This window comes from Falco biarmicus, chromosome 7 (assembly GCF_023638135.1).
Source record: "Falco biarmicus isolate bFalBia1 chromosome 7, bFalBia1.pri, whole genome shotgun sequence".
Classification (NCBI taxonomy): Eukaryota; Metazoa; Chordata; class Aves; order Falconiformes; family Falconidae; genus Falco; species Falco biarmicus.
Genome location: NC_079294.1, coordinates 36,118,944 through 36,146,779, shown reverse-complemented (window position 1 = coordinate 36,146,779; position 27,836 = coordinate 36,118,944). Strand labels below are relative to the sequence as shown.

The window sequence follows — 27,836 nt, the reverse complement described above, 5'->3', positions numbered from 1 at the left end:
CTGGAAGTATTCCTTAAATACATCCCCATGCTGTCAGAAGAAACTAAAATCCTTTTTTTCCCTCTCTGCATAGCTCTTGGATTGACAGCTGGTTTTCATATGATTTGCTTCTATCAGTGTGTTACAGCAAAGGTGTGTGCTTTGGGCCATGAGTATAATTTTGAAGGTTTCTTATATTGAAAATTCCCTCAGTTGGCACAGTGCTAGATTTTCTGGGCACTCAGCAAACACGATGACATTTTGGAGGTGGAAAGAAGCAATGGGGAATGAGGGGGAGTATCTTTTTATCTGTGAAATACAGTTGTAGTATCTCTGCAGCACTGTGCTTTAAGTACAGTATGCTGGTCTTGGCTTTTATGTGAGAGTTCTGGAAGAGTTTTGTGCACTGCACAGTCTGATTGACAAAGAGGTTTTCTGTCCTCACACGACCTCCTTTTAATTAAAAAAAAAAAAATCAATAAAAGTTCAGCCACACAGCAAGGGATGAATTTAAAGACTGCACACCATGTGACAGTGGTAAAACTTTCATAATAGCCATCATATTTGTTGGTTTAAAAATCAACTTCATTGTCATAGTTAATAGTTTGCAGCTGCTGTAGAACAGAGGCAAATTGCTATGTATGTGTCAGTCTTAAATGCAAGTAAGATCCACTGACTAGGATGACTTGGTTAGTTTTTCCTATCTATTGGTAGTATTGCTGATCATCATCTCTACGCGATGAGAGGAATTCATTGCCACATTTCAGCACTGCTGAGCTGACTATGTGATCTTGCAAGTAAAATAAACTTGTTTTCAGTGGCCTGCCAAAGTATACTCCATGGTATCCCATTAAAAAGGCTTCCAGGGTCGTGTATAAGTAGGTGCAGTTCCCTTGCACATCTATGCAATATCACCAGCATTGATTTAGCTAGTAAAGATAAGTTACATGAAAAGTGTTAAAGAATTAAAATTTGTCACCTATTGTGAAGGTCAAGAGTAAAAGAAGCCTTGCTGGAAGATCACCTGGTAAGTTCTCTGCCAACTTAAAACTTATGAAAGTACTTGTAGTTTGCACCAAGTTCATATCAGATGGAAATGGGAAGTAGATAGAGCAATCCCTCTCCGTCATGCTGGTGATATGCAGAAGGTATGTAAAGTCAGAACGGTCCAGCTGTAGCAGCAGGCTGAGTGCAAGCAGAGGAGTATGTGAAGTTCATGCTGGTGATTTGCAGAAGGTATGTAAAGTCAGAATGGTCCAGCTGTAGCAGCAGGCTGAGTGCAAGCAGAGGAGTATGTGAAGTGCATGCTGGTTATCCTGGACTAGGGACCATCCAAGAAAGCCTCCCTAAGGCATTGGGAGTTGTGGCAATCACAGGGAAGTATGCCTAAAGGGAGGTGTTGTGCCTTTAGGCTGAGCAAATAGAGTGTTCTTTAGATTTAGGGAGATTCTACTTTACTCCTCCCTACTGTATCTGCAATTAGAGCAGGACTGAGCTTAAACCGTGGACCTAAAGGTACAGACTAAAATGTGAGGAGTATCCTTTTTGAGCTATCTCAGCAGGACAGTAGTTATTTAAAGCAGAGCATCCATTGGTGTTTTAGACACCTGTCTCTGCATGAAGAAGTCAGGGAGTTCAAGGAGTGCAGGTCAGGCTGTCCAGGATGCTGTGTTCTCATGGATGAAGTTTAGTTTTTCCATCAAGAAAGCAAACAGTAGAGGAAGGAGAAGGTTTCAAATGACTGAGTTTACAAGAAGGCAGCGCTTTTAATGCTGAAGTCGAATACTCAGAGCCCAAAGGGTGGGAAAAACTCTCCAGGGAAGAGACAGCCCACACAGTCCTGCACTGGATTATTGCAGTGTAACTTCACTTATTTGGGTGAGTTTTCTGATGTGTTTCCTGGGACAGAACCTGACCCTCAGGTCTCATTTACAATTCAGAGAACTTGAGTTTGGCATTTCTGTGCACATTGTGTACTTGCAATAGTTTCAACTCTTGTTATCCCTTCAAGTTTAGTTAATTTGTCAATGTGCTAGTTTGTTTTATTTGCATAGAGACCATGACTAGCACCGAAGTCTTAAAGTAAATACATGTGATCTGTAGTTAATCTGTGCTTTCTTTTTCCCCTGGCCTTCCTGGTTTGTAGAAGTTGCTTTGTTTTACAAACGAATGGAAGTGTATACTGGAAGATGAGGGGAACCTCCAAAACACCCCATTCAGCTTGTAGAGGGCTCTAGAAGAGTGGCTCCATCGAGTCTGGAATTGCTTAAAAAATAGGTACATACTCCTATTCCTTAATCGTATTCCCCATCCTCTTGATGGAGTTTCCTAGAGGATGGAGGGACATCTGGACTGTGGATATGCAGTTAAAATAGTCAATGAACTGTAGGTACCAGCTTTACTTATCCTAAAGCATATGTGTAAAATGTCAGATGGACTCTGTTCATAGCGGTGCCTGTATCTATTGACTAGTTGGGAGACTGCGGTGAGATGTACACTCCCAGATTCTCTGTCATCTTCTCACAGTGGTGGAGCAGTTTGCAGAAGTGGAGGTCTGTGTTTCATCTTCCTTCTCAGGTTGCCTTCCTTCTCTAAATATTGGCAGGACTTCTCAGGGCAGGCATGAAATAAGTCTGTTGAATATAAATTTTGATTTCTCTCATTATAGATTTGCCTGGGACACCAAATAATCTACTGACATTTTGGAACTCCAGGAGAAGACCAGAATGTTTCCACCAGCAAAGGTCTCTTGGAATTGTTAAAAGAAGACTGGAACAGTGCTGGTTCTTGCACTTTCTTAAGGTATTTTTTCTCCTATCTGGTTTCCAAAGAGGAGTCTGATTTTCATTTCACATTGTCCCACCCCTGTGGCATTTTTGACATTGGCCAGAAATGAGAAGGCTTGATTTGGAAAGGTGTCATCAAAACAATGACTAGATATACTTGGAAGAAAAGTTTATTATTTGGCTTGCTGCCGCTGAGAGCTGCTAATTACCAAGCAATTATGACCAGACATAATTTTTCACTGTCTAAAGCCGCCTCTTGGGTTTAATATCTGTCTGAAAACAAAAGGCAGAAAATTTTTGTGGAGTTCAAAAGAGGCCAAGAGATGTATAAGTATTTCCTCAGGGCACCCTTTGCTACCTTGGGCTTCAAGGCCAGGAGTCTGGCTATCATTGCCTCCTTAGAAAGCATTCTTGGCTCCAGTTGTCTGATCCATCTTTTCTCTCCTGGCTTCTCAAATAATCAAATCATAAAACTAGTTTGGGAAATACATTTTGCATCTGTAACTCATGTGATCTTTGGATGCTTCAGGATTCAAGACTCCACATGTATTTGCCACAGCTGAGGGCTGTGTGTTTGACTCAAAAATCCTTTTGCACACAAATTAGAGGGCAACCAGTGCAAAACAATGTGGTTAGAATGCATTAACTAAGCAGGAAGCATGGAGATCAGTCTCTGCTGTGTCAGGAAGCAATTTGTCTGTGGAAATGGCATGGCACAGTGCTTGGGAAGACAATGCTGCAAGCAATGTTCAGTAGGCTGGCTGCTCAAGAAGGTCCTACAGGGGCATTGTCAGTGAATCAATAGGCCTGATTTATCACTGTATTATATTAATTCTACTCCAGGGTCACTCCATTCAAGTCAGTGAATTTATCCCAGGGTAAAACTGGGGAAAAACAGTGCCTCATCCCTCTTGCCTTCTGCATGAATTGCTTGCACAGAGCCACATCAATAATTTCAGTTCTGTCCTCTTCAGGGCCCAGCTGTGACAAGGTGGGAGCTGGAAGGCTCTCAGCATTGCTTAGAGGAGTTGGGGTATAATCCTGGTACTGGCAGAAATTTCTGAACCCCAGGTTTGCTAGCTAATCCTTAAAAGTGGTTTCTGATGAGGATACAGTGAATCTTACAGTGTGGTTCTTGAGAAGTAAGGCGCTTTGAAAATAGGATTTACTGTTGGGATGGAACAAGAGAGGCTGTCACAGCACTAAACTGAGAATAAACAGAGAAGAAAGCCTGCATGAGAGTGCCATGCAAGTGGGTATAAATGAGGGAGGGAGTAAACTCTTGCCTCCAAACAAAGAGTTTGGCATTTGCCTGTAACAACATGCAGGTGCTTTGCCAGCATGAAGAATAGGATTGAGAGCTGGAAATCTACGTCTCCATGTTCATCTTTCAGCAGGCTTCCAAGCATACACATTTTCATTCAAAATCACTACCAAGCTGTTTATGGCAGATCTGTGCCAACTGCACTGTTTTATGTAGCCATCTAAGCCAAATCATTGTGACCTGATGTGACTCAGTTTTTTTAAAAGGGTGCGCCTTCAGAATTCTCATTTTCTTCAGTTCAAAGTGAAACACTGGGAATAGTATTGGAATGGATCTGAAAACAGTGAAGCATTCTTATGCAGAGGCAAGAGTGCCATTTAGGCAAACACTAGAAGAAAATCTGTCTCAAGTGTGTTTTTTGAAATGAGTCTGAAATGTTCGTTGGAAAAATATCAGGAATCTTAGACTTAAGTAAACTAATTCACATGCTCTGACTTTGCCTATATCTGTGGTATTGGGAAGTGTAATAGTAGATTCCAAGTGCTCTGTTCCTGAAATTTTAGTTAATTTTTTGTTATCTGCGTGTACACTTATTTAAGAGTGTATGTAAAGTCTGTTTTTTTCTGATTCCTGCCCCTCCCCACATGTTTCTCCTTCTCCATATTTCTCTGAATATGTGTCTTACAAGTCTGTGTGAATTTAAAACCTGTTAGAGATATGGAGAACAATTCAGTGAAAAATATCCTTTTTTAGTCAAATATGCTATTGTTTTTCTTGGATTATAGAATATACCTTATTTATGTATTCAGCTGTATAGATATATTCTCACACATAGGTAATAAGTGATTATGCATTTTATTCTTGTTTCGTCAAATACTACCGACAAGTCAACAGTAAAATTTTGCAAAGTTCTTCAAACTGAGGTCAAATGCTTTCAGGCTTTTAAATCCTCTTGGTCAGTGTAAGGTGCTTCAATACTTAGTTGAAATTTGTCCTCTTTATCTTTGGTACCTCTACCTGGTTTTAGCTTCATCTGAGATGGGACTGAACATTTTATTGTTGTTCAGAATTTATAATCAGCAGTTGGCTTTCTGTGCAATACCACTTACCAGTGGTGCTGGGTTGATTTGTTTTTCAGCGATTCCCACTACAGCAGATACAAATAAAAATGGCTGGGTTTTTTTCCCATGCCAGCCTGAGAGTTGGGTTGTGGTTGTTTTAGGTACAGTAGTTGATGAGAGACTTCCTTCTGATGAAATTAGATTAAATAGCATAATTGATGAAATAAGATTACCCCAAATGACCTTTCAGCCTGAATCTTTATTTGAATGGGAAAAAGATTTTTTTGAATGTACTTCCAGATAGTATCTATATTTCTTAGAAACTTGCAGGGCTTTTTGTGGGAAAACCCCAAACTATTTTTGTGTGGCTTTGGCCAAAAATGTTTGGTTTTCTCTTACCAAATTTCAAAAATGTTCAATAGTTGGCTTTTCTGAAAGGAAGGCAATACTATCCAGAAAGAAAAATACCCATTTTCTTTCTAGCACTGCTTTTTTTTTTCTCTCCACATTTCTGACAAGCAAGAGTACAAAAGTACCTGAAAGTACAGCTGTTGTATCTGACATTTCAAAGTAAAAAAAATTAAAATAAAATTACAGTCTTTGAGTTTTCACCTGCTGCAGCACCAGTCAGTGCCAATATATTAGGCTCACAGTTTCACATAAATGCAAACACAGATTATTGTTTCTGCCACTGCATCATTGCAAATACCATTCTGGCTTATTGCCGTTGATACCAGTCACTGAGGGACAGAGGCTGTGGTTGCCTAAATGACCTGTACTACTGCCAAAAGGGGGTCAGCTGCCCTTTTCATATCCCTCCCTTGTGATTGCTTGAGTGTTCATGTTGGTGCAAAAGGTGTCAGATGAGGAAACTGCCAACTGAAAACTAATGAGAAAAAAGGAAAGTTAATGTGGGCATGAGGGAGTGGCATGAACAGGTAACAGAGACCATGTGTTTCTAGTTGAAGTATAAATTTATATTGCTTGGAAATTGCAGTGCACAATAAATTGGTGTTATGTGCTTGAGATTATGCAGTCTTGGTGCCACGGTGAATTACAAATGTTCAGTTGTATGGGGCAGTTCTGTTCAAAAACATGGTTTGGACTATAGCTGCCGGATAGCATATTTTATGGGATGTTTCAGCAGGTCAGCATAAAAGGATTATCCTGATCATGAATCTTACTTCTGTGTGAGTGAGAGAGGTTGTGAAGTTGAGGGTACAGATGGGGATATTCCACCTAGATTTCTGCCTTCCCGTGTCCTTTGGTTCCTATAGAGGCTGCCTGGGCATATTTTTGCTCGTCTGTATTGCCCTTCTTAGACAGGTGGAGGGGATGCTTGGGTGCTTTTTTTCCCCATTCTTGTCACAGTATATTGTGGGGATACTTTTACAGAGCCTGAAACTGCTGTGCAGAAGGTTAGAGTGCAATATTGCTGCTATTCTTATTTTAAATCAAGGGATTGAATCCTCTGACTTCCCTAAATCAGTGTTGGAGCCTTCAGTTATGACTGAAATGAAGATGAAGGCTTAAATGCAGGGATTAGATAGTTAAGATGTGGGTTTAGAAAATACTCCATTTTGCCATCAGATAATTTCATGATATTTCTATAAAGAAGGCTTTTCAACAAAAACTGGAAGGAATTCAGCCATGAGGAATTCCAGCAGTGAGAATTTGAGATGTTTGGGAAATCAGGAGCAAACTGAAACTGAGGTCTTAGAAATGGTGGTATTTTTTTTTCTGGTGCCAAAAAGCAAGCCAAGTTATTTTGTCCTGAATAATCTGTAGATTTAATCTTTCTTGAAGTGCCCAAGGGGTTCTCTGACAGAGTTTTGGAATCTGTGATTCTACTTGGTGCTGTGTTTTACAGCTTCATAACAAAACTCTGAAGTTGATTTCTGCAATGGATAAAGTGGAGTTCAGTATATATTTGATCTCTTTTAATAAGTAGAAACCTTAACCATTGTGTAAATAAAGACTCAGCCCAGTGTGACTATACCTAAAAAAACCATATAAATTTATTGGATTGTGGAAGTAGTGTATCTTGTATCTTCTTCACTTATTAAAACATAAGGCCTTAATTTCAGAGCTAAGAATAAGAAAGATGACAAAGAATAAGACTGGATTGGAAACTATGCAGCCTGTGCCTAACTCCAGTGAAAATAGTTATGGTTGAGTCATTTTGATGAAAGCATGTACAGCCAATGATCTAGAATTCAATCAATACGTATATTTAAACATATGGAGGCAATGATTACCTGAGGAATACATGAGAACAGCATTTTAAGCTGCATAACTTTTTCTCATTTACCATGAAAATGTATACTATTGTATAGATTTTGTTCCTCTTTCCCACAGCCTAAGAAATGTTGAGGCCAGAAACAGCTTATTCTTTAACTTCCCATTGGAGACTGAACATGGCATGTCTGTCTTCAAAATCCAGCCTTTCTCCAGCACATCTGCCAGTAGTGGACGTTGACCTTCTCTTTCCTGCTGTGGGCAGACGTCATTCAGTTCAGGAAATATCAGGGAGATGACACAGAGCTGGCTTGGCTCAGCAACTGTGACCCTACAAGACATGGTCTTGAAAATCTTACTGTGCTATAAAGCCAGGATCTCTGTCCGGACATTTCCATTGCATGCAGTCTTTGGCATGTTTAGCAAGGTTAGTGACAATTTAATCTTTGCATTCTCCTTGTCTTTTATCTATACATGGGACTAATCATAGGAGAAGCTAACAAGCATATATATAACAGATATTTTGAATTTTTGATGTCTCTGAGGTATTTGCGTAAACGAAGGTAGGGCAAAATTTTGTATGGAGAGGTAATGCCTTTTGCTAGGAGAAATGGTAGAACTGGAGAGAAACAGAAACTCTCACATGATGAAAACTTGTCACTTTTTTCTCAACCTGCTTCAGTTGCTCCGGTGATGTCTGCAGCAATGTAAATCACTATTTTATTTTATTTTTTTGTTATTATTAATGACTTATTAAGTTTAAAGGCAGAACACAAAATAATTTATCTATCTGCACTGTGTGGATGTTGTAACATGAGTCTATCCTACGGGCTATGCTCTTCTGGAATCTGACACTGGGTTTTATTTTGTGTATCTATCATTAAAAGTATTTGGAATAAAAAGCAAGAATTTTGGGACTGTGGTATCTTACTAGCTATATATATATACTTGAGTGTGTATTCAGGTGAGGATGAAACATATGAACAGTGTGATATATGTATTAGTTTCCCTTATTTTGGGAACTACCTGAAGTTATGTGCCTGACCCCACCACTACTGTGTGCCATCATAGAAATCCTGGTTCACTGAAGTGTTAAGTCCACTGCTATTCAGGAAACTGTTTCTTTGAATTCCGTGTTCTCTGGTTTTAATAAATCTTGGTTTTGGCTAGGATCACTCTTGACTAGGTAATTTTACAAATATGTCTGTAGAATGCTGAGAAGCTCATCAGCTTTATGAAGAAGACCTTAAGAGTTTCCAGAACTGTAAAGTTTCTCTCACTAGACAGGAAAGAGATTATTCTGTTATGGTTTAGTAAATTTTGCCTGCCATCAGGCTACAGTGAACAAATAAAAAAAATGAAGAAGCCCACAGACTAAGAGAAGGCTGAAAGCTAGTGCTGGTGGGTGGCAATATAATATAAAACAACATGAAAAATGTCTAATTTATGCTTGGCTGAGCACCAATAAACTCTTGCAGTGCAAGAGGAATGCCATCCCTTAGCCATCATGTCAGATGGAGCATTAGTCACAAAAGGAGCTATGTGACTTGCTGCTAATATCTGCATAGGGGAAATCCTCAGAGGATTTGTTAGGATGCATCCATGGCAGGCTGGACTTGCCAGAGCTGTGTGGAACCACTTGAGCATCTTGGAAGGGCAGCGCTTCATGTGCAGTAAGATAACTCTGGCCTTAGAAAAAGCCATGAGAAATGCTGTACTCCTGTGTTGCAGGTGGCATTTCAAATGCTGCGATATCTGGGTGCCAAAACACTTAGAAATGTTCCTATAGGTTTAATGCAGAAATCTGGGTTTGCCAATTACTGTCACAGATAAGGCCTTTCAGCAGTCTTGTATTTCTATTAGCAACACTGTAGCAGAAATACAGCCACAATATAGCAACACTGAAGCAGAAATATACCAACAATATAGCAACATTGTAGCAGAACTATACCAACAATATAGCAACATTGTAGCAGAAATATAGCAACATTGTAGCAGGAATATAGCTACAATAGAACAACAATGTAGCAGAAATATACCACAATATAGCGACACTGTAGCAGAAATATAGCAGCATTGTAGCAGAAACTCAGCCACAATATAGCAACACTGTAGCAGAAATAAAAGACCAAGCACTCTCTTGACAGTGACTAAGACAGAAACTAATGGCTTCAGAAAGTGAATATAAAAGCGTTCTTACTCTTGTTACATAAAAGGCAACATGTCTTTCTATCTGTTAAAAAAAAATCTCCAAATAAACACAGCTGTTGAATATCTTGAAGAAAACAAATGTCGTCTTCATGTTTTGTGTTCTATAGCTTTAGTATTTCAGCCTCATCACATAGTAGCTGATACGCATTTATCACTAGGGCAGATTGCATGGTGTGCTTGAAGGTGAAGTTTAATGCATAGGAAGTATCTCTTCTAGTGGCTACTTGTAGCCTTTTTGACAGACATTTGTATGGGGTAGAACGCAAGGCATAATTTCTAGCCGGTTTTTCAGTAGTGAGACAACATCAAATTCATAACTTTATTAAGACTTTCATTTCTCTGTGACCTGATCCTGATAGAACCAGATAGGGTTCAGGTAGGGTTGTAAGTAGATGCATAGGTTGTAGGACATTTAGGCAACCCGATATGCGTGTGCAATATAACACATGATGCATGTGAACGGGAATGTATGTGTGACTGTCACATATACGGAGACTGACATTTCTTAAAACGTAATAAGTTAGAAGTAAGTCTCAGTTCTTTTCTCTTATGTATCTACTTGAGTTTAGTCACTTACTGAATTTTCGTGTGAATTTAAATAAACAAATAAGACTTTATTTGTGCTTGGTAGAAAGCTCCAGCCTCTTCTGTCCAGTGAAAACTTTGCCATTATGTCTTTATGAATATCTAATGTTTCACTTTATTTGCTGAACTACAAAATGAAAAAAAAATATATATATGTTTGACAGTGATTTTTTTTTTATCCCACTACAGTGAAAAATCTAAATGTAATGCAAATAAAATATTTTTTCTGCTTAAATTAAACATTTAATGCCCAAAATACTTAATTTCATTTAATTTTTCTAAATCCTCTCTTTATCATTGAGTTATTAAATTTAGGTATATATTAAGAGAAAATAATTCTTTTGAAAAAAAGACCAAACAATTTTGTGGAAAAAATATTCAGACAAAACATTTAAATATTTTCAAGGCTTTTATGTCCCTCTGCTATCATCCCAGCTACATTTTTCCACTCAATAAACTACAGAGTGCTTTTTTAGGTTGATTTACAGGTGATTCCTTTAACTGTCCTGGTCATTTTCTGATAGCTTCTTATTGTGGTGTGGTATGTTTTGCAAAGTTTTCAGAGAATTGTGGTGCATACATTTTGTGCACCTGAAAAATAAATAAGGATAAGTACATGTGAAGGCCCTTTCTGATCTATGGTTGGTGTAGGCTGCTGGTTAGGCTTGTTTTAATCTTGAAAATCTTAAGTTTCCACAGGGTAAATGAATGAACCTTTGGGCTTGGTTTTCTCGGCTTGGAAGGAAACCAGACCAACACTGTGTTACCGTGTCCTGTCTCCACTACAGTTCAGGTCCCCATTTACATTAGTTGACTCTGGGAAGTGTGAAGTGCTTGAGAGGATTAGAGGAGGCAGAAGAAGAGGAATTTGAAGCATGTATTGAGTAAGAAAGGCTGCCTGAGGAGAGAGATTTTGGAGCTTGTGTTTATAGACAACTTCGTTGTGGATTTCATTTGAATGGGCTGGTTCATAAACCTCTGTAGCCTGGAATGCAGGACCCATTTGAATGGGTCTGAATTTCAGTGCAAATGTTTTGCCCAGCTGCTAAGATAACACTTCAAGAGTTAGTGGTAAAATAAATTTTTGGTTTTACTTGTAAAGGTTTAATTTAAATTGACAAGCACACTTAAAATTGCAGATGGGCTCAAGCTGAAAAGTAGATGTGTGAAGCCTTTCCAAGTTTAGGCAGGTTGGGATCCAAACCTTCTCCTACTGTTCTGGCTTTTTGTTGCTTTTAAATTCCTCTTTGGTTCTTTAGTGTGTCTTCTGTAAATCTAAGATGGTAGGAACAGCTGGTCACAAGGGATTTCTAATTGTTTGGGTGGATATTTCATGAGAACTCACTCTTTTCTCAGCTTGAGCCTTGACTCCTAAGCCAAACCTGGTGTCTATAGATGCCTAAATGCTTTCTTCTTAGCCCATACCTACAGCTAGGACAAGTTCAATTCTACTAAATTTTCCAGTATACAACCAAAACACATCTCTTTCCAAACACTTTGCTTGAATTATTTCACAGTGAGCCTGGTCTACTCTCATCCCCAGTGTGATGACTACCAGTGAAGGGGCCTCAACAGCTGCTCCTTCTATTTTTGGATAGGGCAGAAAGATTATTATTGTTATACACATATAACGCCATTCAAAATGCAACTCTTCATGCTATAGGACTGGCAATCCTGTGAGTGCTGCCTTTCTTATTGAACAGTATTGGAGCAGTAAGTAAAATTTGATCCAGTAGCCAGAAAGACTGTAACTTACGGAGTGAAACGCACAAAAGCTTGTTTTGATTTCAGTATTCCTCATTTGACAAGTGTTTACCTAGCTAGTGCGTAGTCAAAATGCATTGTAACTTTCTGCAACCCCATATATTTGACGTGTCAAAATTCCCATGAAAACAGATAAACAAAATCTGAAATTTCCAGATGGACAGCTGTACTGCAAGCAATCTACCCATGATTCCAGTTTGAAAATGCTTTACGTTACTTGTTACAATACAATCACGTCTCAAAATATTAGGACTTGTATCACAGCAGACTTGCTGTAATCATGAAAAGAAGCTTAGTGTCTAGTGAGATAGGTTATGTATTTTGATTTTGATGGATCTGATTTTATGCAGTCCTCCGCATTGCCTTAGATGCCCTGCCAGATGAAAACAGTACAAAATGTTTCCTGATGAGCCCAACACAGACGGATAGATCAAAAATGTCCTTGGCGGTGGGAGCCTGATGTATTCATGTTCTGGTGTAATAGGGAAGAATGCTGTTGACTACATTTCCTGTGACTTATCTTCTAAACTTCTTGCATTTTTCCATGAGTCCATAGAGAAGCAGTCTGAATGCCCAGAGCTTGATTTTTCTGGGAAAGTTGTATGTGCCCTCTAGTTGTCGTCTTTGTGATTTTAAGTACTTCAAAGTGCAGTCTGAAGTTAAGTGTGATAGTTGTAGCTCCGTGTGTGGTTTGAGAGGTGGTTTACAGATACTTAAGATCTCAGGAGTGGACCTTAAAAGGGTAGATACCTGGAAGTGGAAAGTGTAATCAATTTATGAATCTTTTTTCCTTCCTCCTTCATTCCTATCCACCTGTGTATCTCACATGTGCATACTTAGTATAAATGCAGAAATACACATGTAATGTGCAAGTTCCATATTAACTCTTTCATAGAATCACAGAATCATTTAGTTTGGAAAAGACATTAGAGATCATCAAGTCCAACCATTAACTCAGGACTGCCAAGTCCACCACTAAACCATGTTGTGAAGCACCGCATCTATGCATTTTTTGAACACCTCTAGGGACAGTGATTCCACCACCTACCTGGGCAGCCTTTTCCAATGCTTCAAAAACCTTTCAGTGAAAAAAATTTTCCTAATATTCAATCTAAACCTCCTCTGGTGTAACTTGAGGCTATTTCCTCTTGTTCTGTTGCTAGTTATCTGGGAGAAGAGAGTGTTAAGAACCCCCCCATGAGCCTCCTTTTTTCCAGGCTAAACCCCGGTTCCCTCACCTGCTCCTCACAGGACTTGTTCTCTAGACCCTTCACCAGCTTCGTTGCCCTCCTCTGGACACGCTCCAGCACCTCTACATACCTCTTATAGCGAGGGACCCAAGACTGGACACAGGATTCCAGGTGCGGCCTCACCGGTGCCGAGTGCAGGGGGACGGTCACTGCCCCGGCCCTGCTGGCCACACTGTGTCTGACACAAGCCAGGATGCTGTTGGCCGCCTTGGCCACCTGGGCACGGTGCTGGCTCATGTCCAGCCATCACCCAGCACCCTGAGGCCCCTTTCCACCGGGCAGCTTCCCAGCCTCTGCCCCAGCCCGCAGCGCTGCCTGGGGCTGGTGTGACCGTGCAGGACCCGCACGGAGCCGGGTGGAACCTCCTACAACTGGCCTTGGCCCATGGATCCAGCCTGTCCCCATCCCCCTGCAGAGCCGCCTGCCCCCCAGCGGGGCAGCGCTCCTGCCCAGCCCGGTGGCCTCTGCAAACCGACTGAGGCTGCACTCGATCCCCTCGGCCGCATCGTCGATAAAGAATCAAACAGGACTGGCCCCAGCGCTGAGCCCTGGGGAGGACTCATTTCCAAATGAGTTACACAAGCTTTGTAAGTCCTCTCATTATCTAGAATATTCAAACTATTTTTTTGTGTAGATTGGAGAGGGAGTTTTTATCAAGATGACAATTTTGAATTTAATTGAGGTCAGAAGGTCATAGAGGCAAGAACTGAGGTTCTGATCCTAGTCATGAAATTTCATTAGTTTATATAATTTTGTAGATTATTGATGAGAATATTGTATAAATAGCTACCTGAATTTTAGATTATATCTTTCCTATTTCTCTATGAGCTCAAGGCCGAGATTTCTTATGATTATGTCAGCTTTACATCATTTTCTTTGCTGATTTTAGTCCTCATATCTGGAGTACAAAGGAAGATGCCTATTCCATATTGAAGAGAAAAGAGCTACATTCCACTGGAGCCTCAGTCTACATCTCCTCTCTTGTCCTGGTGCAACAACAGCCACTAGCCCTACAGTCAGGGAAAGCTGAAGTCTCCCCAAGCCCATCCACCAAAATGAATAGCTGAAATTGAGAAGAAATTCCGTTCTGACCCCATACTCAAACCCAGTTACCTTATTTCCTGAAAAATACAATTTTCTTGCTGAATTCATTGTTCTATCTTGCATACCTGCAGAAATTAGGTGGTCATAATTCAGTGGCCATAAAATGATTCATTCGTTTTAAAAGTCCACTGACTGAGTGACAGCTAGCAGTAGTACATTCCACAGGTCCACCACAGATAACACAGAGAAGTCTTTAGTGTTTTTAAACTTTGTAACATTTTTGACAATAAAATCTAAAAGAAAACTTCACCCCCACACAGAGTTGCATACAGTATTGGGCTTGGCTGTGAGAGAGAGGAGAAATACGCACATGATATATAGTTTTTCTGTTACCTTTTAAACACAGCCTAAACTATGTATGTCAAAGCAAACACCTATTTTCACCTCTGCTTTCTAGACGTGACCCTTTTGTTTTATTTAATGTTCATGTTTTAAACAGAGAATGGGAGGAAGAAAGAAAGAATGGACTGAAAAAAATGTAATATGCATTTTGAAAAGCCAGTGCAATACTGTTTGGTGTTACATAGATTTGGTTCATATTCCCAGATTTTCTGTAGTGTAGGTCTTGTGGGTGTTATTAAATATAGTCCAAAAAATCAAACAAAGCCAACATATTAAACTATGTCTTACCCTGATATAAATCAGTACAGCTTTGTACAGCATATAGAGAACTAAGCATTAAGTATATGCTAATTTACACATATATTAATTGTCCTGTATGAATAGTTTGGTACCTATTGATGAAAAACTGCATCTCAGATATGTTTAATAATTATATGTGGACATTGAACAAGGGAAGGTTTTACTGGATCATTGTCTTCAGTCTCCACTGAGGATGAACTGCAGCACATAAACCCATTCCTAACCTTACTATCTTTCATCATTAGCCAAAGAATTAACTTTTGCTCCTGCACTTCTTTCAGGAAGCTGTTTTAAGACTTTACGCAGCTGATTGTACAGAAATTTGTTCTTTTTTCTTTCCTAAATTAATTCAGGCCACTTTGTTCCCCTCCTGACGTGATCCTCTAGTTAGTCCTCCAGTTCTTATCTCATGCTGGCATAATTAATGGAGAGCAACCACATTTTGTCCATACTCCCATCTTTGTCTCTCCAGCCAAAGGAGACTCAGTTCTCTGCAAGGATAACTAGCCTTTCTTTCTACCTGTTCTCATAGGAGTTCATTTTTGTACAAAACATAACACAGAGCGCTATCTGCAGTTGTGACCTTGTATAATGATATTAATATGTCCCTATTTCTATGGGAAATATTTTGCTTTTCCTGTGGGCTTGTATCACACTCCACTTTATCATCATACTGATGACTCATAACAATCTTGTGATTAAGTTCTGTGCCCAGGTCTTTTGCTTGGTTTGTCATTTCCAGCTGACCAGAACCTTTCTTGAAATGGTACTTATTAGTCACAGTACACTTGGTGAAGAAATATGTTGGCTATCACATTCAGGAATAAATAGGTCCTACCATATTCGGTAGCATGTTTTTTTCCAGTCTATGTCTGGGAAATTGATGTGTCCACACAATGATACAGTTTCTGATAGCCATTTTCTCTCCAACAACATTTTAATGATGTCCTCATCCAGGTTCAAATTTGACCCATGTAAGGGAATGACAAACTTCTGACCCTAGTTTATTTTACAGTCCTTCATTCAAATTGATTTTGACCTTAAAAGCTTCAGTTTTATCCATGTTATTGCAAATTTTTACTTGCAGAAGAGGTCTTTATTAAACTATGGCAGTATTCTACTCCTGATTTTAATCCTAGCTTTTAGAATAGTATCATGTATTTCAATATCCATGTTCCAATTGTGACTGATACTCCACCATGTCGTGTTAGGCTCTGCTATCTGATTTCGTGTCCTGCTCTGTTGGTTCCACTTCCTCTGGTTTGTAACCTTGCCACCTTTCATTGGTTTCCAAACAGCTAAGTTGCCTCTCTGTTACCTCACCCACTTCAACTTAATCATGTATAATCCTTTCGGTAACCGAACTGTCTCCATGACTACTCCTATATCCTGTGCTTATACTTCTCTCTCTACTGCTTGTGCTGATTTTTTTTTTTTTCTTTTTACTGAACCTTTAAACTGCTTTTCTTTTGCCTATGTAATAAAATCAGGCTCGGAGAGTTGAACATGACTCTTTTCCAGTCTTCTTCCTTGGGCCTCTTAGTTTAAAACTCTTCTGAATGCTTATGCCAGTTTGAATCCTACGAAATCAGTCCCTCAGGTAGTCAGGTAGAGGCCATTTTAAGTGGCCATTTTCACACAGTTCTGCCTTGTATATTTAATTTATTGTATTATTTTATGTAGAGTATTTGTCAAGTCTGAATCATAAAAATGATGTGGGTTTTTTTTTGGTTTGTTTTTTTTTTTCCTATGGCAGGAGGTTAAAATATTTGTAGGAATATTATCATTTACCATAAAAGGATGTAAACAACTGATTCCCTCCAGTTCAAGAAATAGCCTCTGTAGAGAGTGTACAAATTCAAGAATCTTGATTTGGCAGCAGAGTTATTCAATGCAAATCTCATGCAAGCCACAAAGCCATTTTGGCTGCCACTTCTCAGAAAGCTGCTTGTGAATGTAGAGAGACTGATGAATCTTCTCCTTCCCATCATCCTGATCCAAAGAAATGTCCATATGGAAATGCATCTAGAGACACATATAATCTTCAGCTGGTGATCCTTTTTCTTCGGATGCCTGGCTTTTTGCCAGCAAAGGCCAGTTTTGATTCATCCGAGGGCAGTATGTATTTGTTGTATTTCTGATTTCTTCAGACACCTCTGACTCCTGGCTGACTGGCTGAACAGCTGGCTTATTCTGAACAGAGCTAGGTAATGCTTCTCTGTGGAGCAGATCTCACTGAACACCATCAGTGCATTCTGTTAAGTCTGCCAGATGTCTTCTGACTTAGTCAACAATTTTCTATTTCATTTAAGGGGCTTGAGAAGGTATAGGGGGTCCATCAAAGTGGGAATAAGTATGAAATAAAAGGTTAAAGTCATGTTTATTTGCACTCCCTAAATCCAGTCAAGTCTCTGGAGACTTCTACCATCCCAACTATCTGGAATATTTGGATGGCAGCCCTCCAGTTAAGTAGTTGCAAGAGGGGTTGCTGGCTTCAATAGATGTTACTTCTCTCCCAATGTCAGCACTGGGTCATCAACTTTTAGAAGAATTCTGCAACAGAGGATTCTGGCACTCTATGGTCACTTTTGACCCTCTGTCTTTAATGATTGTTTTGTTCTTACAAAAACTTGTGCTCACATTTGCAAGCGCAACTATTACCACTGAACACAGAGATTAGATTTCCCTATGTGAAATTGCCAGTGCGGATCCAAGCTGAGAATTCATATCATGGATGACATTTGCACAGATTTTCACTTGTATATTTGAAAATTTCAGCCTCCAGAATACTGGAGAACAGAATATTCCACTTGTACTTCTTTCTGTGGAAAACGTGGGGAGTGGACATTTTCCCCTGGTTTGTTTTTTGTTTTTCATCCCATCCACTTGCCCTCAGACAGTTATATGTGGCATTTTGGCAAATACAGGTGTGTAATTCATCCTGATTCTTTTGTCTGCTTGAAAAGAGTTTCTGCCTTTGGAAAATTTGGCCCTATCTCTATTCATGGGTACTTTTGACAAGTCTATGTTGGTTTTTTTTGGGGGTTTTTTTTTTTTTTTTTTTTTTGTTCCAATAGCCACTTGGTTGGCCAAAGTAACACTGTGTTGACACTACATTGGCCAAAAGAACTCCTGCAGTTTCAACTGGCAGCCTTATTTTCCAATTCCTTCCCTTGATTATTGAGACATGTAGCTAACTTTATAGAGCTTCTTTGTTTCAGCCAAAAGATGGGAACATTTGGTTGAGAGGGTGAAGTGTGTCCTCTTTACGTACTGTTTATTTTACATTTGAGGGGTTCTTGAGGCAGGATGTCCTACATCACTTCATAGTTTTAGTAAGGAAGCTGTCAGATTTTATTAAACTGAACATTATTTAGTGAAAAGATACAAATACTTCAGTCCAAACATCTTTATACATATTTTCCAACAACTTGCTTCACCACATCAGTTGTTCAGTATCTGCAAATTTAAGATGCTTTAATTACACATAATGTGATGTAATGAAAAGCTTGTTAGTCTTTAGCCCAAGCCAATAAAAGAAAACAACTCAAACCCCTTGAATATAATTTGTGTGTTTTTCACTTGTGTGTTTTTCTGTGCATATCTTAACATCTATTACATGTTCTTCCTCTTACCTCCTCTTATTTTTTTTTTCTGTGGTGCTTTTTGTGATACTCAGGAAGCTTGAAAACAAATACATAGAGGCGAAGGGAGGTAAATAGGGAAAAAAAGAGTTCCTGTCTTGTATTGTTTTCCATGAAAAGTGGAGATGGGCCCCCTTCTGATGCAACCTTTTCCTCTATTTTTTAATCTGTTTTCCTAGTCATTTTTCTTAATAGCTTGTTCCTCCAGCTGAAACACTGAAGGAAACAACTTGCATGCCCAGAGAAATCACCTGACACTGAGAAATGACCAATTACTTGTTAAACCAAGGGCAGGTAAACCCTACTGGGGCAGATCCATTGCCATAACAATGAATTTTGGCTAATTACACTGTTGGTTTCTTTGTTTGTTTTTTTTTTTTTCTTGTATATTTATTTTTGTAATGATACCCTACATTTATATTTCATGAAAGGCTCAACACCCCTACCCTTGCCTTGTTTGTCTTACCTTCTAAAAGCTCTACTTTCTTCACATTCTGGTCTATTAAATTTGTAAAAATTGTCTTAGCATGACATAAATTTCACACACAGAAACTGTTAATGTCCAAAAAGTGAAGTGCAGCTTAACAAGTCAAAAGTAGTTAGATATAACTACCTGCAGAATAATAAATAAACAAGCTACCATACTTAGATATAAGTAGTTCATTTTCCTACAAGAAAGTGAATTTGAATGTTAGCTAAATTCTAGGATTGAAGAAGACCACTTATTCTCATTCATAAAAAACCCCAACATTCATTCAATATCAAGCAGCTGGCATTATTGACAGTAGATTCCTTTTAAGGTCAGAATGATGTATCTTTCTCCTCTCCTACTTTTTAATGAAGTCTGGGATTTCAAAAGAACCTATGGGATTTAGCAACAATTTCCCTTTAAAGGGCATTTGGATTTGGAATCTAACTCTTCTAGGTTCTTTCAAAAATACAAGCTGTTATTAATAAACTATCATCTGATGCCTGTAACATTACATCAGACTTCAGCTTTTTTAAGTCCAGGAGACCATATGGGTAGTGTATTCTCAACTACTTCTAGTAACTTCTAGCTATCTTACCAAATATTTAAGTAAATCTGTTCACTGGTGATTTGGCATTAATTCTAGGAATTTAGGCAAAGAGAGGTGACTCATTATTGAACTGTTTTATTGAACTACTAAGCACTGTAGTGATAATCTGATTTAACTGTAAAGGTATTCTTATAGAGAGATTTCATTGATTTTAATGTAGCTAGTTCTTCATGTCTAAAAGATTAGGAAGAAAAACTACAGTGTAAGTAAATAGGAGTCTTATAAAAGGTTTTACATAAGTAATTGGAAATCATGATAGTTTTGGAGACATTAAGAAACGTCTTTATAATTAAAGCTGTGCTAATATGAAAACCTTATGAAACCTTGTTTAAAGACCCTCATATCACTTTTCTATGTATAACTGCTTTCACCAGGATGTGGCTAGATTTATTGTGGAGAAAAATCAGAAAGTATTTCAAGAAAATTTGTTAAATAATTTTACAGTTAAAACATGCTCAATGGAGTTTCAGGACTAATACTTAAAGTGTATGCTTTACACTTTGGAGGGATGATTCTTGAAATAATAACCTTTCAATTAAAGAGAAAATAAAATCCTGACATTGTAAGATCTCTTAGGTTAGATCACATGAACAACAGTTGTGAATTCAGTGTCTTCTTCTGTATGATATAACTGTGATCGAGGTAATTATTTTGTTGAGACAGGTCCTGCAAATATTTCCTCACTGTGATTGCTACCAAATCCTAGATGCCTGCTGCCTCCTAGAATAAACATATGGCAGGAAAGCTGCTGGTGGAAATTTTGTTTTATATTCAGTGTAACAGGGTAACAATGGTAACAGTTGCCACTGTTCAAAGGGAAATGACTGATTCAAAACAAAACCTTAACCTGGCAACCTGTCAGAGCGAGACAAGCAGTGATGCCAGTCAAAACAGCAAAGGCTGTACTGTTCCTCCTCCCTCGGTCTTTCTCCTACTATGAAAGGCTGTATTATGTTTACAGTGTTTATTTTATCTCTGAACCTTTTGCTGATGCAGTGCTTCAGTGCTTTTTTATAGTCATTTCCTGCTTTTAGGTGGAATGCTTTAAGAAATTGTCAGTCTGTTTTGTCTGTTGCTGTTGTGCCTGTGTTGCACTTCGATGCCCGAAGTTTTGCTGTCTGTTACTCAAAGCTTCTGCTTTGGCTGGAACTGGAGAAGCTGCTCCAAGAGAGGGGTGGGATGTAGCTGCACCACGGGAATAGGTTAGAGAAGGAGCTGTGACAGCCCAACAGCTGCAGGGTAAACTCTGGCAAGGCATCTGACAACATCTGGCAGCATCTGGTGAGGCATCTGAAAAAAACCCTCTCATCCTTTCTAATGTACTGGGTCAAATGGGGACAGATGGAGGTTTTGTGTTGGGGCAGGGTGGGACTGCATGCCAGGCAGCTGAGTTTTTGAGTAAGGCTTTTATAGTCCTGTAGTTTGGGCACTCAGATCCTGTAATGTGTCAGAAGAACGAGCCAGGTGCCACCCTGGGGCACCTCAGGTTGGAGGCTGAGGAGCAGCTGACCAATACCATGCTCTGCAGTCTGAAGAGTGGAGCAGTAACATGAAAATCAATCTTATCTATAGCTCTTGTGTAGAAGGTGAATCACCTCACGATGATACTACTTGCTGTGCATAGACTGATAATGGCTTTACTTCTGAATTGCAACACACTTCTGCCCAGAGAAGAGATCAGCGCTGGTCAGACTGTCGACCATTATCTCCTTAAAAAAAAATAGAATTTCCACATTAGTCAGAGCACTAAGCAAACCAGTTACCCAAAGAGAATCATAGATAATATCTGTGTTCATTGAAGCTAATAGTTCCTAAATAACCTTCTCAAGCCAAGAAGAAACAGCCAAAATGCACGTAAATCCAAAGGCCTGACCTTCCCCCAGCACCTCCCATACCTTGGTGAGTGACTTTGGCCGAGAACGAAGCAGAGAAACATTGGCATTTCTTCTGTCAAAATATTATTCTGCCCCCATGGATGTAGACAGTCTTTTCGAAATATATTTGATTTTTATCTGCAAAACAACAAGAAAATTTCCTCACAAGATGAAACTTTAAAATCAGCTGCTAAGAAAACCAGCTCATTTTAATGAGACTATTTACTAATCCAAAGAGATCTGCTTGGCCAGAATACCAAAATGGAGGCAAATAAATATTTCTCATGCAGCTGCAGCGTTACAGATTTAATAGCCTTATGCCTCATTCAGTAAGTGTTAGCACATCTTTTGCTGATACTGTTATCTTCCTGTCTGATGTATTTGCTTGCTACAGACCACCATAAACCTGGATGGTCTGTGTAATGGAAGGACAGGAGGAAGATTGCTAGATGTACCCACAGTTGTAGCAGAGAGTAAAAGATAGTTAAAAACCTAGTAGGGTACTTCTCTGATGTAGAAGCACAGCCTCTTGTGAATCTTAACTCTGTTAAGAGGGAAGAGAGTCAGCCACTGGTACAAGGCTATCATCTGATGTTGTCCACAGGTGTATCTTTTTAAAACATTTCTCACTTTTCATTTCATAAACAAAGGACAAGGTCTGATGCCACCTGATGATACAGACCCAGAAAAATGTTAAGCCATTGCAGCTGTACCTGTTTTAAGTGGCAAAGGAATTGGCCATCAGTATTTAACATTGCAGACTGAAACTGTGAGTGAAAGAGGCTATTTGCTAGACAGCCAGAATCTCTGTCCTTGTCTCTCCATTAAATTTATTTTACTTAATTCATTTTCAGCTGAAAATTTTTGCTTTGTAACACAGTAATGCTGTGGTTACTTCCCTTACCAGCCTTCTTGCACCCACCTTAAAGGGGTCTGTCTCCCTGTGTAAGCTTTATTCTAACAGCTAGAAAGGCTTTTCTTAACATCTAAGTCGTCTGACACACATGAATCTGATTACTTCTTGCCATCCTTTGGTGGAAACAGGGTAAGTGATGACTTATAATTTTTAAAGTCAGCATTGGCTGATATTTATCATTCTGTCTTCAGTCTTCTGTTTTTTTTTCTGATAGGTCACATTTTATAAATTTCCCCTTGTTCTTTGTTCTCCTCAGGACACTTTCCAGTTTACAACATCTTTCTTAAAATTGAGAGACAAAAATAGATGTAGCAGAGGCTTTACCAGTCATTAGTAGAGTGGGATAATTTCCTTCCATGTTTTATGTAGAGCGTTCTTTTTAATAAACACAGAATCATATTATTCTGTTTTGAAACCTTGGTCTGCAGTTGACTCATATTCAGTCTGTGATCCAAATTACCCAGTCCTTTCTTTTCCAGGCTTCCCTTTTTCATACTGTATATTTGAGTTTCTCTTCTAATTGCAGAACTTTGCACTTTACAAAGTTTCATCTAGAGTATTTTATTCCCTGTCTGCTCCCCCCCACCCCCCCCACCCCTAATTTATCACACTTACTTTGAATCTTCTGTTTCAAATTGCTTGCAGTCTCTTTCTGTGCTTTGCCCAGGTTTTAGGACTGTTTCCCGTTCCACCGAGTTATTAATGACTGCGACTGTGCTGAGGCCATCTCAGGCATGTTCTAGTTTGAAAGTAAGCTGTTGGCAGTCGCTTTTTTCTACACAGTTGTATACCTATCTTATAGCAAAAATATCTAGCTAATGTTCGAATTGTTTCCTTAGTGAGGAAATCGGTTTTGAGAGAATATCAGCCATTTTAGTGTTTATTTCTCTACCTTTTCCCTTGTTTATTATTATGATTTTTTTTCCTTGAGTATAATTAAAGTATTTTAACATTGTTGTTCTCATTTTACTCATCTGGTTTCCAAGTATCTTCACCTTCTTGGATCAAATTCTTCATTTGGTGGGTAATCCAGTTCAACTATAAGAGAATTCCTTATCTGGTGAATAAAACTCCTGGTTGGTGTTTGTTCTTTACACGCTGACAAGCTAAGGGAACACTTTGTACAAATGAAGTATGTTGCTTCTAATAGTACATGCCTGTCTGTTATAATATCTTTCCTGTGCTCATTCAATTAGGACTATATAATTTTGGCTGGTTTACAATTTTTTTTTAATTGCATTTCTTTCATCTCATGTTTTTTCTTTGCCTACTTTCTGTTCCCTCAAGCCTAGCACTTGAACTACGTATTTTTAAAATGGCCATTATAGATTGGGATGTTTGGATTTGCATATTTATCAGAATAGTCTCTGGATTTGCCTTGATATGACATGGCTTGAAATATTTCAGCATTTATTTATCAATTTATTTATTTGCCTATCGACTTATTTATTTAATTTAGTCACCTCAGATAAGATGGAGCTGATACTTTGTTTCTTTCCTAGCAACAGCAAAGTTACACGTTTTAGTGAACTGAACGCAAAAAGTGTGATATTTAAATGTTTAATATGAAGGGATCTATCTATTGCTAATTTTCATAAATGTTACTTTCCCTGGCTCCACTTAAGCTTCTGGATAAACAGACATTGACTTCAATAGTGCTAGAGTATTTTCCAGGTTTGTAGATACATCCAGTAATTTTTCTGGTACTTTTGTAGAGTAAGGCATTACTGTGTGAGGGTTTCAATTAAAGGATAGGGCTGTTAATATAGATACAATCATGCACAGATGCCATAATACATAGATTTTTTTTTTCAGCTCCTAATTTTAATGACGCTTTTCTGATACACCGAGTAATAATTCCACAGTGCTTGCATTAATAACTCAGTGCAGATGCACTTGGACATTAGACAGTGCTCTGTGTTGTGTAATTTTGTTCTATATCATGCTTTCCTCAAATAAGAATTAATGAGAAGAACCCTTGTACTGTAGTGAAAATAAAGTCTTTATTTTACAATTATATTTACATAATTTAAAACTATATGTAAAATAAAGCTGTCTAGTATGTGCTCTAACTTTTGTTAAACACTGGCTTTCAAGAAATACTGCTATATTAAGGATAATGGTGCTCCTCAGGGGTCTGTACTGGGACCACCACTGTTCAACATCTTTGTCAGCAACATGGACAGTGGGATTGAGTGCACCCTCAGCAAGCTTGCAGATGACATTAAGCTGTGTGGTGCAGTTGACACACTGGAGGGAAGGGATGCCGTCCAGATGGACCTTGACAGGCTTGAGAGGTGGGCCTGTGTGAACCTTGTGAAGTTCAACAAGGCCAAGTGCAAGGCTCTTCACATGGGTTGAGGCAATACCAAGCACAAATACAGACTGGGTGCAGAATGGATTGAGAGCAGCACTGAGGAGGAGGACTTGGGAGTTTTGGTTGACAGGAAGTTCAACATGGCCCAGTAATGTGCACTTGCAGCCCAGAAAGCCAACTGCATCCTGGGCTGTATCAAAAGAAGTGTGGCCAGCAGGTCGAAGGAGGTGATTCTCCCTCTCTCCTCTCATGAGACCCCACCTGGAGTACTGCATCCAGCTCTGGGCACCCCAGCATAATAAGGACATGGACCTTTGGAGCAGATGCAGAGGAGCCGTGAATGTGATCGGAGGGCTGGAGCACCTCCCTTATGAAGATAGCTCCAGGCAGACCTCACAGCAGCCTTCCAGTACCTAAAGGGGGCCTGAAGAAAGCTGGAGAGGGACTCTTTCCAAGGGCATGTAGTGATAGGACAAGGGGGAATGGCTTTAAACTGAAAGAGGGTAGATTTAGATTAGATATAAGGAACAAGCTCTTCACTGTGAGGGTGGTGAGGCGCGGGCACAGGTTGCCCAGAGAAGCTGTGGATGCCCCATCCCTGGCAGTGTTCAAGGCCAAGATGGATGGTGCTTTGAGCAACCTGGTCTAGTGGAGGTGTTCCTGCCTGTGCGCAGGGAACTGGCTGATCTTTAGGGTCCCTTCCAACCCAAAGCATTCTATGATTATATGATACAATACTATATGAAATGGAAGTTGCTTAGTCAGTTGAAAGCAACCTGTGTAGCAGACATTAAAGTCATGAATCAAGTTTGTCTCGATATCAATATAAGGATGTTTCTCCTAGCAATATATTATTATTTAATTTTACTTCATTCTGGTTTCTAATTCTTACATTCTTTTCATGTTGTGAAGCTTGTTTCGTAGTTGTGAAAGCTAGAGATCTAGTTATTTTGTCTGAAATGAAATTTCCTATTCTTTAGTAACCACAGGACTCTTAAGAGCTGGAGACTGAAGGAAAACATGAAATGTTTGTGAATCATTCCATGGCCATAATAGCCATGGCCATAATAGTTTCTTCAATTATTATCTCATTTTCAAGTCTCCTGTTAGGAAATACTTGCATTTTCTGAAATTAATACCTGTTTGGTCTTTATGTTTTACTTTTGTGCCTGCAGCTCAATCTTTATTTGATTTTGAACAATATTCGTACCCCTTGAATATAAAAAGGTCTAGGCAAAATTAATTTAACAACATATGTGAGTTGTATCAGGCACCAAATAAGTAAGGGCTCACTGCTGTTTAAAATATTTAAATCTTTTATGATGTCTTATAGTTTGAAAAATAATGCTTGTTTCCATATTCGCTATTTTTTGAGTTGGTTGAAAGTGCTGTTTTTCAGAAAAATAGTGTTATTTCAGCCCTGTTGCAAGTCATCTGTACTGATGAATCTGATTCACTACATGTACTTGAATAGGGCAAAGGAATTCACAGTTAATACAAGATTCTTTGTGTCATAGTTTTTAAAGTAACTCGGTCTCAGACTGCAATCCAAATTATAGACTTCTATTTTCTTGCAACATTTCATATCAGTTATCAAAAATGTTGTGCCTACAGTATTTATACTCTCTAATAACTATGTCCTTCAAAAATTTGTAATAGCCTTTTCTGTCCAGAACAGCCTATTATTTCAATGGTGTCATTTCACTTGTTTTTTTTAAGCTGCCTGAATTCTTTTTATTTTAAGATGTATTGTTAGGTTAAGTGGTTTATGCAGACTACATCTGTTTTCTTTGATATGTGGCATTATCCTAATGATAGCCTGTATGTTGAAGTCCTATGTTTGACTAAGTGATTTCGCTGAAACTGGAAGCTGAGATCAGACAAGGTTTCTTCTCAAGCCATAATTCTAGTAATTGAGTCTCTTTGTGTGATATGTATCGGAAGAACAGAATGTGTAATTTTGCAATGAATAAATTACTTGATAAATGTAGATTCTCACTTCAGTATAAGGACAAAGTTGTTACTTTGAATTACTAATTTTTCAGATTAAACCAATTTTTATAATCGGAAAATTACTCTAAAATTGATTGATAATTGATAATTTCCCTGGGAATATTGAGTCAGATAAATTTGAAACTGGAGCTTAACTCTAGTAGGTTAATTTCTGGTACACAGCAAACACAGTTTCTGCTACCAAATTGGATAAACTTTTGAGTGCCTGGCACTGTTGTTCATCATGTATTTTCAAAATATGGTTCCTATGAATACTTGTGCATCAGTTCAGAAGCCCACTTATTTATAGTATTTGCACCATATGATTGCTTGAGTGTTCATGGAAAGCACATATAAACAATATCTGAACATATTCAAGGTGAATTGGTTTAAAAATATGTGTGAAGGGAAAGAGACTATCAAGTTTACATTATTTGGCTGAGTTTACAAATCACGTAATTTATAGCTTCATCCTGTTCCAATTCAGATCTGCTCACTTTGGTGGGGGAAGGCTCTGTACCGAGTGCAGAACTGGTTGGGAATTTGGAAAGGTCTGACACAGCTTTCTGCTCTCTGAGTAGATGTGATGCTGGCTGAACCTCTTGGCCCTGGTTCTCCCCCTCAGTCCCACTGTTTTGTGCTGCATCAGTGGAAAACTGACAGTCTTAGAGATATCCTGGGTGAGGCACCCTTGTAGCAGGTCCGTGCTTCTCCTTCCACGGTCTGCAGCTTAAGTAGGTTAATAAAAACTCCTGGTCTCCCCCGAATTGGACAGCAATTTACTGGAACTGCTAGGATTTGTCTCGCATGATGACAAATAAAAATGACATCTGTACTTCCATCTTTTGCCTGTAGTTTACCAGAAGAAGGTGCAAAGGTTTTAGGTCATGACAACATCTGCCTGTCCTGCCACGAAGACAATAGGAGTGTGAATTCTTGGCCTCAGGAATTTGTTTCCTGTAATTAGATTGCGGAGCGGGATTTTTGTCCCTGTGGTGTTTGCTTTCTGAAGTGAATGCTGTATGCAACAGATAAAAAAAATAATAATATTTAAGCTCGGAATTGCTATCTGGAAAAGTTAAAAGTGCAATTCATTCTTCAGCTATTCAGAAGCAGGTTAAATGAGAATC

General features: G+C 38.9%; 1 long non-coding RNA gene across 4 annotated transcripts in view; it reads left to right on the top strand.

The window, feature by feature from the left end:
- Positions 1-27,836, top strand: part of LOC130153057 (uncharacterized) — a 166,886-nt gene that overhangs the window by 109,285 nt on the left and 29,765 nt on the right. For 2 of the 4 annotated variants that reach the window (XR_008823196.1, XR_008823197.1), the window contains 2 exons: positions 2,648-2,781; positions 7,449-7,755. The exons of 1 other annotated variant lie outside the window; for it this stretch is intronic. This is a non-coding gene — a long non-coding RNA (uncharacterized LOC130153057). The remainder of the gene's footprint in view (positions 1-2,647; positions 2,782-7,448; positions 7,756-27,836) is intronic. One more of the 4 variants, XR_008823199.1, reaches the window with a different exon arrangement.